This window comes from Equus quagga, chromosome 8 (genome assembly GCF_021613505.1).
Source record: "Equus quagga isolate Etosha38 chromosome 8, UCLA_HA_Equagga_1.0, whole genome shotgun sequence".
Classification (NCBI taxonomy): Eukaryota; Metazoa; Chordata; class Mammalia; order Perissodactyla; family Equidae; genus Equus; species Equus quagga.
Genome location: NC_060274.1, coordinates 75,893,184 through 75,906,217, shown reverse-complemented (window position 1 = coordinate 75,906,217; position 13,034 = coordinate 75,893,184). Strand labels below are relative to the sequence as shown.

The 13,034-nt window shown below is 36.0% G+C and overlaps 1 protein-coding gene across 1 annotated transcript in view; it reads right to left on the bottom strand.

Moving 5' to 3' along the window:
• Positions 1–13,034, bottom strand: part of HDAC9 (histone deacetylase 9) — a 654,335-nt gene that overhangs the window by 113,545 nt on the left and 527,756 nt on the right. The window lies entirely within an intron of this gene.

The window sequence follows — 13,034 nt, the reverse complement described above, 5'->3', positions numbered from 1 at the left end:
AATTGGATGTTATGGTGGCACCTGGATGCTACTATAGTGATACAGTGACATGCTAAATGAGCTGCTGAACACCTGGCAGAACCCAAGATTGCAATGGATAAAAAATATGAAGACTAATCTTCCTCTACAGTCATCTATACGGCAGTTCTACAACCTCCTATCAAAAAGATCTACATTGTTTTTAAAAATCTTTCCAAGTGGCGGATATTCTATAAATATTTTCAAATTGGTTTGCATGTCTGTCACGTCCCCATTTGAAAACAAAGGTGAAACTAACTTTCACAAGGTTGCCTTATTCATAGATTTCTTCACTTGTTTATTCGTTTATTTATCCACCAAGCATTCATTGAACATCTACACTGAATCTCTTTGCCAAGTGCTGGATATCATACTATTAAGACAGATTCCTATTCTTAAGAAGCTCATGTGGCATGTGTACTAAATCTGTGAACGAATTTCTCCCAGTTCAAAGTGATAAGTTCTCTAATACAGATATAGATTTTTTTTCTCCCAATTCAAAATTAGTACTCTAAGAATATAGCTATGCATGTAGACACAGAAAAGAAGTCTCTAATTGTACCTAGGGAATAAAGGAAAAGCTCTATAGATAAAATGACACTTGAGTTAGCTGCTTAAACAGTCGCTCAGTGGGTTTCAAAATTCTCAGAACATAACCAATAGCAAAAAAACACATTTTACTTTGGAAACCAACACACACACACACACAACTAAAACATAAGTTTCATAAAATAATACTTACACCCTTTTACATTTTATATTATATTCCATTCCATTCCAGAAATGCCAATCTTGACCCACTACATTGATTTCATAATCTTTTAATGAGCTGTGACTCATAGTTTAAAAAATACTAGTTTAAAGGAAAAGAAGCAATTATCCATTTGAAGAAAATAATTCCAGACAAAGGGAACAGCATGTGCCAGTCAAGGAATTATTGAAGCCATGACATGTAGAGAAAATGGTAAAAATTTCAAGGGAGTCAAATCATGGCAGGCATGGGGGTGAAGAGTTGAAAACCGTATTGGAAGAATCAAAGACAAGGAAAACATAAGGCTGAGAGTGAAGAGAAGAATGTGGATCAGACTGTGAATAATCACACTGTTACTTACTTCTAAGGAATATATGTTTTATGGTGTGACAACAGTGATCTAGCAGAGATCATTAAGGTAGAAAACAACATGCTATCTTTGCTTTATGGAAAGTCAGTAATGTGGAGAAAAGACCCTAATACAACGAGACAGGTGACAGGGAAAATAAGAGATACCTCAGCCAAGGTAGTGGCAGTGGGGATGGATCCAAGAAGCCATTTTAAGAGCTATTCCTAAGAAGGGATCCAAGTTCAAAAAACTAGCATTACATCATACAATATTAGTAAAGCTAGAACAAAATAGAATGGTGAAAATGAAATACAAAATAAAAAAAATTGTTCTCATTTCCAAAATGTAAAGTAGCAATTTATAAGGATTCATGTATCCAACTGAATATTCTTAAAAATTCAAACAGTTCTTTAAAATTACTATTAAAAATTGGCATGTAATGAATTAATATGAATGGCCATTAAATATTTTTTTAAAATCCATCTTATTAGTAATCAGAGAAATATAAATTAACAAAAAACACAGCATTTCTGCTTATCAATTGGCAAACATCTTTTTTAAAAGATGAATATTTTTTATTAGTAAGGGTAAGTTGAAACTGGTACTCACATATATTTATTGGTGGGATTATAAATTTACAGGATCTTTTTTGGTAATCAGTTGGGCAGTTTGTATCAAGAAACTTAAAAATTTATCACATCTGTTGACTGATAATTCAACCTGTAGAATTTTCTTCTTGAGGAAAGAACCAGATTTAAAAGGAGACAAACTCAAGTCTGCTTAATATTTAAAATAATCAGAATTTGAAAACACCCTCAATGTCCACCATTATGGAAATGATTAAATAATATCATGCAGCTATTAGAAATTGTTTTAATTCAACCTAAACAATTGAAGGGTTTTTTTATACATTTATTAATAATCAGAGATTTTTAATTCTGTTTTCTCATTAATTAAATGGGGATAAAAAAATACTACCTCCCCAGTTGGGGGATTAAATGTGATTATATAAGAGAAAGTTCTTTTGTAAAAGTATACATTTCTATGAAAGTGTAATATGTATTTTTTTCTATTACATTTTCTAGCAAAGACATTCGATTGGTATCATCACAATGGCTTCTGGACAAAAAAGAAGTTCTCTAATTGGCATTTGCAACCAGAATCAATAGAAATCTTACAAGTATCCCAATTTAATTTTCCCAAGGGGAACATAATTTAAATTAAGATTTAATAATTACTCGAAATGATATTGTTATTTAAATACCAGAATTTTTAAATTGTCACATCCATCCTAAAATCATTACACTGTCTTTTGTGAGAAGGATTATGGGTGAGGATTTTTTGTATCTCCTCTTCCAACTTTTCTGTAACATAGTTATATTCTTATTACCAGCCAAAATTATGAATACAAACCCTTCCATTATTTAAGATAAGTTCCTAGACATACAGGGAACTTGAGAACCTTGGTCACTCTACCTTTTGGGGAGCAGAAGGAAGAAGTCAAATAAGAAAAAGCAAAAGAGAATGAACTTTTAAAATTACAGGAAGAAGTCTAGGAGACCACAGTGCTATAAAAATCAGGAGGGGTACAAATTTCAAGAAAGAGAATATCAAGTTTCTATGAGATTGAGAAAGATGATAATAGGCTAAAAAGATCATTGGCAATTTGGATTTGATGAACAGGTACTATGCCAAAGAAGAGTTTTAATAAAGAATAGAAACAATTTGAATGAATAATGATGATATCTGAATAACCAGACAGAGTGAGTTATTTTCATGACAAACAGACTTTGGCCTAAAACAATTCTACAACAACATTCATTTATAGCCCATGATACATGTATATTATGTATATATTAGTCTGCATTCCTTGGATTCTCAAAAAGCCCCAGAAGCCCTTTTCTAGTCATTTTGTGGTAGGGCTGTGAGCAGGGAGAAGATGTCCTAGAGAAGAGAAATCTCTGGCTACAGCCCCTTTCAGGCAGTCTCTTTTGAGGTTGTAAATTCTCACATTGTTCTCTGTCACCTTATTTCCAGGAAGATTTGCACTTTATGTGACTAGGAATTGTCATGCCCTAACGTGATGTGAAACTCTTAGAATATACTGTACTGCATAATACGCAGGCATAGTTTTCACAACTGTATTTGTGGTGATTTCCATTAAAGCTGGAGATCAAGTCTTTAGTCAATTAGCATATTCTTTCTTTAAGAAAAAATCTCTTTAGAACTTTTTCTAAGAATGAAACATTCTAAAAGTCAAGAAGAGAACAGGAAATGTGTATCTGGCTAGTGTTTTTATAAAAAGGCATCTCAATTCTTACACAGAGGTCAAGCACTTAGTTTATTAGATCGTTAAATGTATGTTGATATTTACTATTGAAAATTAGAAGCAATATGAAAGTAGAGTGCATAGTAGGAAGATTTAATTTAAATTTTTCTCTAGGCATTTATTGTAATTGGGGTGGCCTTACCACTTTAGGAAGCCAATTTCAAAACAGTAATAATAATAGCAAACAGCACTTACTTTGCATCAGATCTTATTCTAAGTGCTTTACTTAAATAAACTCATTTATTCCAGACAGAATCCCAAAAAGTATTTCTATTAATTTTTCCCATTTTGCAGATGTGAAAAATTGAGGCACAGACGGCTTAACTGACTTGCCCAAGGTCACACAGGCAGTAAGTGGAGCTGCTGAGGTTTGAAACCAGGTAGCCTGGTTCCTGAGTTCAGGCTTTCAATAATTTAGGTAATGAGGCAACCTGTTTTATAATACTGTTAATAACTAGAATATTGGTTCCCCAAATAGAAACAGTTTGAACCTGAATTGACGTTACACTTGATTGTACTGCTCACATTAACTAGAATAATGTTAATAGAAAACAACTGATTAAATTGCTCTGGTATTTCCAAAGGAAAATGCACGTGAACTTCTTTGTTTCCTTCTACATATATCACAAATTAATAAACTGAAATTAAGGAAAGATGCTAATGCATTTGTAGAAAATAGACTTCTTTTTGCCCACTCCAAGTTCAGTAGAAGAAAAGTAGAGGTTGTATCTACATCGTTACTAAAATCAATCATATTGACACCCATTGGAAGCCATTTCTATGGAGTAGCTGTGAGTGGTGAAGAGATTGTCATGTGGTCTACTCTGTCTGCCCACTGTAATTACCAAAACAGCAAATGAATCTGATTTTTAGGGTTAGTTTAGGGGTTAGATTAAAAATCTAACCAGTCACTCAGTTTCTTGGGGGCTGTAAGGTTTTAGCCTGAATCTATGATGCAATATCTCTCAGGACCAAAATACTATAAGAGCACCTTCTTTTCAAAACATGCATTTTAAGAGAACAGCAGGATTCAGCTTCCCTAACCAACAGCCCCACTCCAAAGATACAACAGATGTTGGTCTGTGTGCAAAGCAAACATCAGCCCTGCTAATGTGGTCTGCGCTGAATTCTTCATAATTAGACATTTATCCCAGTGCAGAGTCAAGGTCATTAGAGTGAAAAGCTGTAATGCTTACAATTATTTTGCCCCTCATGTTTCTCTGCATGAAGTCAAGGAAGACGGCGGTGCACAGGAGTGAAAGAAGGAATGTTTCCATTAGTGCAAAGGTCTCTTGGTACTACAGAGACTGGGAAACAGAGACTGAGTCAGTAGTAGAATGAGCTACCGTTTGGTTAGACAGCTTGACCTGGATTCGGCTAAGGATCCCCTCCCCCTCTTTTTTTCCCCCCATGCCTTCTGACCTAAGCAAGGGAAACATTAACTGACAGAATGGCAAACTAAAAAGTAAGGGGCTAGCAACCACAGCCTAATTAAATTTAACATATTAAGAAGTGGTGAAACCACAGGCAGCTGAAAAGGAGTGCTCAAGTTCAGCACGGCCACCATTTCTAAACACAGTGGGTGCAATGAACTATGAACAGTATCTGCAGAGGACAAGCAGTAAAGGTGCTCTCAAGGTGATGTATGAAAGTACAGTGATCTCTCACAAAGATAGGAATGAGGAGAGTTGTGCTGTTGACAATGGGCCACATAAAAAAAAATTATTCCAACTATTTTCTCCAAATAGAGAAAATGTGCTTTCTGTCAGGTTCACATAGAACAGCCACTAATCAATTAGTCAAGCTTTCAAACTCCCTTCTCTACAATAACACAATACTAGGGTAAGATAGATCTTTTGGGGATGTACATTTAGAAAAATCTGCTGTATGTAATCTAGTTTAAAGAGCCCTGGGCTCAAAGTCAGACAATCTTGTGTTTGAAATCAGACTCTGCCATTCACTGGCTGTGTGATAGAGATATGTCCTTTTACTTCTCTAGTTTCAGACTCAGCCTTTGGAGAGTAGAGTGTGGTGGGATTAAAGGATCCCTTCTAGCTAATTCCATCTACCTCTGAAATCTGACACCAATCACTTTAGCAACCAACTGCATTAGTTTTCCTATTACGTTATAAAAGCATTATGTTAGACCTTGGTGATATTCAAATATTTAACAAGCACAACACAAGACTTGACCAATCTGTACAGACACTGACATCATTGCCTTCTTTGGAGGTTTAAGTGCACTGACAAAATATACATACCATAAAAGCTATAATGTCAATGACCATGATAAAGCCTCATTTTTATAAATTATAACACTAACTGAAAATAATTGCATTTACTATTTTTGCTTTTTCCTTGTTGTAATGGCTCCTTACTCTCACTCACTTTTTTAAATTACCCCTGATTTGATTATTTACTCCTCTACTAGACTTTTTATATTTTCCTCCACTAATTTGTTTTTCTTTTGGCATTTCATACTCAAGCCTTTGTACTGTCCTCACTTACCTTTGTCTTTTTTGTTTTTTTCGTCCTGACTTAGCCATTTCTATACTTTCTTTACCCACCTACAGACCTTTCTTCTGATCCCCTTTTCTGCCTAATTGATAATGCTCTTGAAGTGTCACAGACTTATTGTTTATGCTATAAGATACAATGTCTTAGTACTCATTAAATGACTATCAAACATCATCACAATTACCATTACTATCATGAGCTCCACAAGAATATCACTTACTTAATATCTATATGAAAGATATAGAAAATAAAAATGTTTCAGTTGCTAATGTATGACAGTGCAATGACATATCAACCAGAAGAGAGAGCTAAGCATTCTCAGAAATATGTTGTAAAAGTTCCTTTTCATTTTATTTTTTGTCCTGCATATTGACAGGTAGCTGCCACCTGACGTGCTTGCCAAATATTCATAGCTACATCGCATTAGGCAAATTTCTGGTACATATCTGGTGATATCTGCCCAGAGCCATGGAGAAAAAGATTTTTAAAAATACAAATTTTCAGTTTTACTTTCTTACTCTTTACTTTAAGAAGTCTTCCACTGGTACTGTTTACTTTTACTGGTGGAATTACAACTATGTCAATATGTTCCTAGCAAGTAAACCTTTTCCTTGGCTAATTCTGGTTTTTATAAATGTCACAATCAGCTGGATAAATTACAATTCAATCAGCAGTTAAGATAGCCAGACATGTGAATTACTCTTTATCTAATGTTTTTTCAGATAGGTAACTTCTGAGAAAAATTCCAATCAACTGATTTTTAAAAAATCTATTCAGGGGCCGGCCCTGTGGCCGAGTGGTTAAGTTCATGGGCTCCACTTCGGCAGCCCAGGGTTTCGCCGGTTTGGATCCTGGGTGCCAACATGGCACCATTCATCAGGCCATGTTGAGGCGGCATCCCACATGCCACAGCTAGAAGGACCCACAACTAAAATATACAACTATGTACTGGGGGGATTTGGGGAGAAAAAGCAATTAAAAAAAAAAAGAAGATTGGCAACAGTTGTTAGCTCAGGTGCCAATCTTTAAAAAAAAATCTATTCATTTGACTAATTTAATTTCCGTGGAATATAATTACATAATTGTGTAGGGATAGGGAAAACATTAATGAAATCTAAGAGTTATAAAGAAGCTTTCTGCTGCTTTTTAAGTTGTTTAAAATGACTAGTTCTATATTGGTAATAAAATTAAACACTAGAGGGCCAGCTCCAGTGTTCTAGTGGTTAAGTTCAGCGTGCTCTGCTTTGGTGGCCCAGGGTTCAGTTCCTGGGCACAGACCTACACCACTCTGTTAGCAGCCATGCTGTGCTGGCAGCCCACATACTAAAAAAACAGAGAAAGATTGGAACGGATGTTAGCTCAGGGCGAATATTCCTCAGCAAAAAAAATAAAATAAAATAAACACTAGAACCATAAACTCCTAAATTACAACATTTTCAAAGAGAAACTTTAAAGGTAAAGATGACACATACTTAAGTTCCAATGAGATAGTAAGGAAGCCTAGTAACAGATTTATAAAGATGCTCTGAATATATTCTGTGAATCATGATTTTGGGATCAAATTTTCAGAAGCCAGAAATTCTGTATCACAGAATAAGTTACCTTAGAATTGATGCTCATTGTCTGATCTTAATGGCTGCTTAGAACTTTCAGAATTGGTATGGAACCCCTAAATTCATTTTTTTTCTTAATGGGCTTAACCCTACCCAGGGTCACCTACAAATTTATTCTGGAATGTATTGAAGTCTTCCATTTGTTTTAATAAATACAATCATACAAAAGTCCTGAACATATTTATTTAATATTTTTTAAAGGAGACTAGGATGTCAAGGGTATTTTCTCTGTTTCATTTCATTAACATAAATCACTCTGGTTAAGATGAAACACCCTACACGTGAACTGCATTAAAGCAACTCTGCCCCTTAGGAGGAAAGTCGGAGCCAGGCCAGTGTAGGGACTTGCCTCAGTCCAGATTTTGAACATGTTCACAAACAGGTGCAGACTCTTCACACCAAAACCAATAGAAAAGTGTGTGCTCTGCATGTAAACGTTGATTGCTTTCCCAATCCCCACTTTGATTTGTTTTGTTTTGTTTGAATTGACTTCATCATTTTCCCTTAATGGGTCCTTTCTGTTTATTTAAAAAAATATATGCCTTAACATACACTGGAAAGAGAGAGAAAAAATCCTTTACTTTGATCTCCTTGGCATGTGCCCTAGGATGAAAAATGTATCCCAGTTGAATTTTTATGTCAAGACCATTCTCTATCAGTGCAGTTTCTCTAAGAAATCTTCCACCCTTGCAGAATTTCTCTGCTTCCTATCACTAGCTAGCATAGCCACTAACTTTATCTGAGGCTCATTATATGATACGGTGTCCATTGCTTCATTCCACATAACGGCATTAGGGTTAAATGAACCACAGCAATTTACCACAAAACTAGTGTAGCTTAATTTTCAGAGTCCCTCACTCACATGGACCCTTTCCAAGACCCTGTACCTATTTCTACATTTTTTCCTTTGTATTCTTTCTCTGAAAGAGAGTTCCCATAATTGTACAATATTGAGACCTATAAACTGGGGTCTGACCCTGAGTAGGAATGATAGCGTGCCTGTGTTGTGTGAAATCATCCTTTCCTGGATGCCTGCAGAAGGGGGGCTATTTATAAGGCATGAATTAGCATCCCATTCCCTCCTCTGTGTTCTCCTACTGCATGGTCAATATTTCATGCTTTATTCATTCTCTAATTGTCTCACAGTAATTTTCATTCCCAGCCAGGACTGTAAACTTCTCCAGGGAGACTGCTGAATACTTCTGCATATTCCTCCACAGCAACTAGCTCAAAATTGAGCTCATAGAATGTCAGTTACATGTTTGGCAGCTTTATGCACATCCTATGTACACCTATGACAGATGTCTCAAGCACCAAAGGCTGAATTAAGACACTGATCAGGCAGTTAGAACAGAGCTGTGCCATTTCTGCACCCCTCAGCAGCCATGTCAGGAGAGCTTTATCTGGGGACAGGTTTCCAATAAACCTCAGTTTCAGTGGTATTTCCCCCACAGGCATGTACCTACCTGCCTGCCATAAGGGAAGAAGGCATTGCTGAGTGGCTGGTCCTGTTTTATAAAAGGGGAAGAAAGGCTAATGAATCTGAGCATTCAGGAAACCAACTTTGAGCTGATGCTTTTGTAAAAGAAAGAAAACGGAAAATAGTTTGCTTTCATAAATGGATTTTAAAAGACAGAACTAATTACAGACATTTGATGTTAATGGAATTTTTAAAAAGTTGATTGGATGATGTAATACGAATCAATAGACCAACTAACATTTCAAAAGAAATACATTTTAATACAGTTCAGAACATCTGTACATCTAGAAATATTATCTTTGGAAACAAAATGACATTGCCACACCATAATACCTATGGTCCACTGTTAAATCCAGGTCTTAACCTTCCACAAGCACCATTTGAAAATTAAAAATGCAGTTTCATGGGAAGGCAAATAAAGGATGATATTACTAAGAGATGATAATACAGCACAGCACGTGAGAAAGAGCAGACAGACACTGCAGCTCAGATCCTCCCGATGGAAATCTGGTGACAGCAGAGATGAGCCACTGCTGGGCAGGCTAAAGCACTGTGACCACGAGAACTGGTTTCTTGTCAGTGTATTTCTAAATCCATTCATGTTTGTCTTCGGAATACACTCAGTTCCCCATTTTGAATTAATGGTGAGGGAACATCCAAGCTTCTGTTCTAGCCCTGACACTAATTTCCTGTGTGATCTTCATAAGTACCTTGTCCAATTCACAAGGATGTTTGAGGACAAATAAAATATTACAATAGATGCAGAGCTTTTGAGCTTTAGGAAGAAAGATACTTCTTTATCGTTGGGCCCAGGAAAAAATCTATTGATGGTTCATGGAAGGAAGCATTCTGTAGGTTTATTCCAAGGAAAAATTCTCCCCTCAACTGTCATTTTGGTAAGAGAATTGTCACACTTCTGCCTCTCCCAGAACAAGAAGTACAAGAGTCTGTATCACACAGAACGTTGTGTGTTCCAGCCACACCATGATTTCCCAAGCACATTCCATACTCTGCATATTGGAATCAGGGTCAATTTAACTAAGGAAGGCTGCATTCTTTGTGTTATTCAAGAAAAGCATTTTCTCCTTTTTTTGGGAATCTATTCAAAGTCCAGAAGGCTCATGTGTCATAATGCTATTTCATGACTTCTGAATGCTTTGATATAACTAATACTTTTGTTGCTGTTGTTTATTCATGTGTTTTTATTTAGGTTTTCTTTTTTCACTTACATAATTCAACCTACACGGATATCCTAAAGACATTGGTTGAGTACTTATACATATAGTAAAACGAAAGAGCATTTTAAGCAAATGACTAAGGACTTTGCTGACTTATTGCTTTGATAGATGTAATATCTTTTGAATAAACATGTGATGACCACAGCTGTGGTTTAATAAAGTTCAGGACATCTGTACATCTAGAAATATTATCTTGGAAACAAAATGGCATTGCCACACCATGATACCAAAGGGACCTCTCTCAAAGCTACTTTCTTTTTTAACCAGGAAAAGCAATATAGTTTAACATTTACTGTCTTATTTCAGGGTTTGCTTTCTTATCATGAAGGGTATTCACTTAATGGAAACTCTCCCCTTATTGACATAAAAACAAAAAAACTAATTTCCTTTTTTTTTCCTCAGCGAAATGTAGTCATGAATAACAAATGAGGTCTTAACACTTTTTAAGTCCATAAATGGATTTACCCATAAAACCAATTATATGTTCACACTGCAATTAGTTGCTAATTGTAAGAGTTAAAAAAAACCAAATCCTTGTTTTTAATGTGTCATATCTGATCTAAAATAAGTTTGGGAGATACGTGCACATATTTAAGCTGAAACAAAATATACATAGTGACTGTAAAATATCACCAATTTACTATAATTTTGAATGGCAGTAACTCTACCCTAAGAAAATTCACTGGATGATTTAATAGTGATATCAAAAGAAACTGATCTTCTTTTCCCTTTTCCCTCTCTTGTTGATTCTCTGTTTCTCCTTTCTTTCTTTGTCTTTATGACTGTGTGTTATGTAAGAACCACCTGGATGCAAGCAGTGGGAAATAGAGAAGACAATCTGTAGAATATGGGTCACCGAAGTGCTCAGTTTATTTGATAATAAAATATTATATACTATATATGCAATAATATAGTGCACGTATTTTTTATTAGATTGAGAGAATCTTAAGGGTAGATGTGTTTTACTTAGTTTTATATTATCATGTTTATTTTAATGATGAACTGTCTAAAGCGCTAAGTTTGTTCCTTATATATCAGGATTTCCCAAACTGTGTTCTATGGAACGTTAGTTTCTGTGGAATTTATAGCCTTTTGGGGGGAAAGAAACTTGGGGAGTGAGGAGTTCCATGTTCAAGGAATTTGAGGATATAATGCATTAAGTAATCTAAGATAGATTTCCTTACTACTGGAATTCTAAAAGTCTTTAATATGATTTTGCAAATTATCAAGAGGAGATTTTTCACCATAGGATATTTTTTATTTTTGAGAAACACTTATTAATATCCCCTGTATCTACTGTTTAGAATGTAGTTTGGAAAATACTTTTATTGGTATCTCAAATTTAGAGCCATTATTTGGTAGTCTAGTCTCCCAAAGATCTTTGTGGTGCCTATCTCACTCTGCTCAGGTTGCCATAACAAAATATCATAGACTGGGTGGCTTAAACAACAGAAATTTCTTTTCTCACAATTCTGGAGCCTAGAAGTCTGAGATCAAGGTGCCAACACAGTCAGGTTCTGTTCAGAGCTCTCTTCCTGGCTTGCAGATGGCCACCATCTTCCCATCTGCTCATATGGCCTTTCCTTGGTGCATGCAAGCAGGGAGATAGGGAGAGAGAAAGCTATCTGATGTCCCTTCTTATAAGGACACAAATCCTGTCAGATCAGGGCCCTGCCCTCATGACCTCATGTAACTCAAAGCCCTATCTCCAAATATATCACATTGCGGGTTATGGCATCAACATATGAATTTGGGGGTGGGGATACACAAGCATTCAGTCCATAACAATGCCTAATAAAATATATATTTTGAATTAGCTGAGTATTCTAAGACTCTTCTTTCTTCTGGTCTGAACTGACATCATATTCATCACTAGCAAAAATCTGTCAAGGGCCTCCTTAATTTCTCTTAGGAGAGGTTAGGGAGTGGAGGCTCATTTTTGTCTTCCCAGTACTGATCTCCCTGGGTTCTCCATGTGGACCTTTGTGGAGAGCTAGTGCCCAGTCCAGCCTGTGTATAAGAGTACTCAGGAAGGAGTACTGGATGAATGGTCACCAGGATCATGTGTGAAATTAGAACATATTAATGTCAAGTTTACTTAAATAATGCAAAAATAACTCACTTTTTATTTCAAAAGGAGCCAAGTCAGACAATTATCACTTATGACTTTCCTACCTAAAAGGTGATAAGTAGGACATAGCCCTGGACTGGACGTCCCTTACTTTCATAGCATGACCAGGGCTCCTTATCTGAGAGGGCTGAGTTGAATAATTGTTAATTCATTAAGATGTATAATCCATCTTTACCAATGGACCAAAAGCAATGGAGCAGCAGCAAACGTGGGGAGGATGGAATCCTTGGTGACACTACAGCTGACCCCTGAGAGGGAGACTTCCTTATTTTCGCTTCTTGGCTTTGGACAGGATTGAGAGCACTTTCGTATAACCTCTTTGTGGGAGGCTCTAGAAGCTGGGATTGAACTTTGTAGAGTCTCCTGAGGGGTCTTTATTCCTCAGGGTGTTAGGATAACTCTCACAGCACAGAAGGGCTCCTCACTTATGTCCACTTCAAAGGAACATTAATAATAATCCTCCTTATTACAGAATCCAACCAGACTTTTTCTGGTGTGATGATTAATTGGGAGTTGTTGTATTTTTTCCAATATATCAGGTGCAATCATTTCAGCCTCTAAAAATAAATGTTCTCTCTGCAAAAAACAGGCACAAACAAAAATGTTTT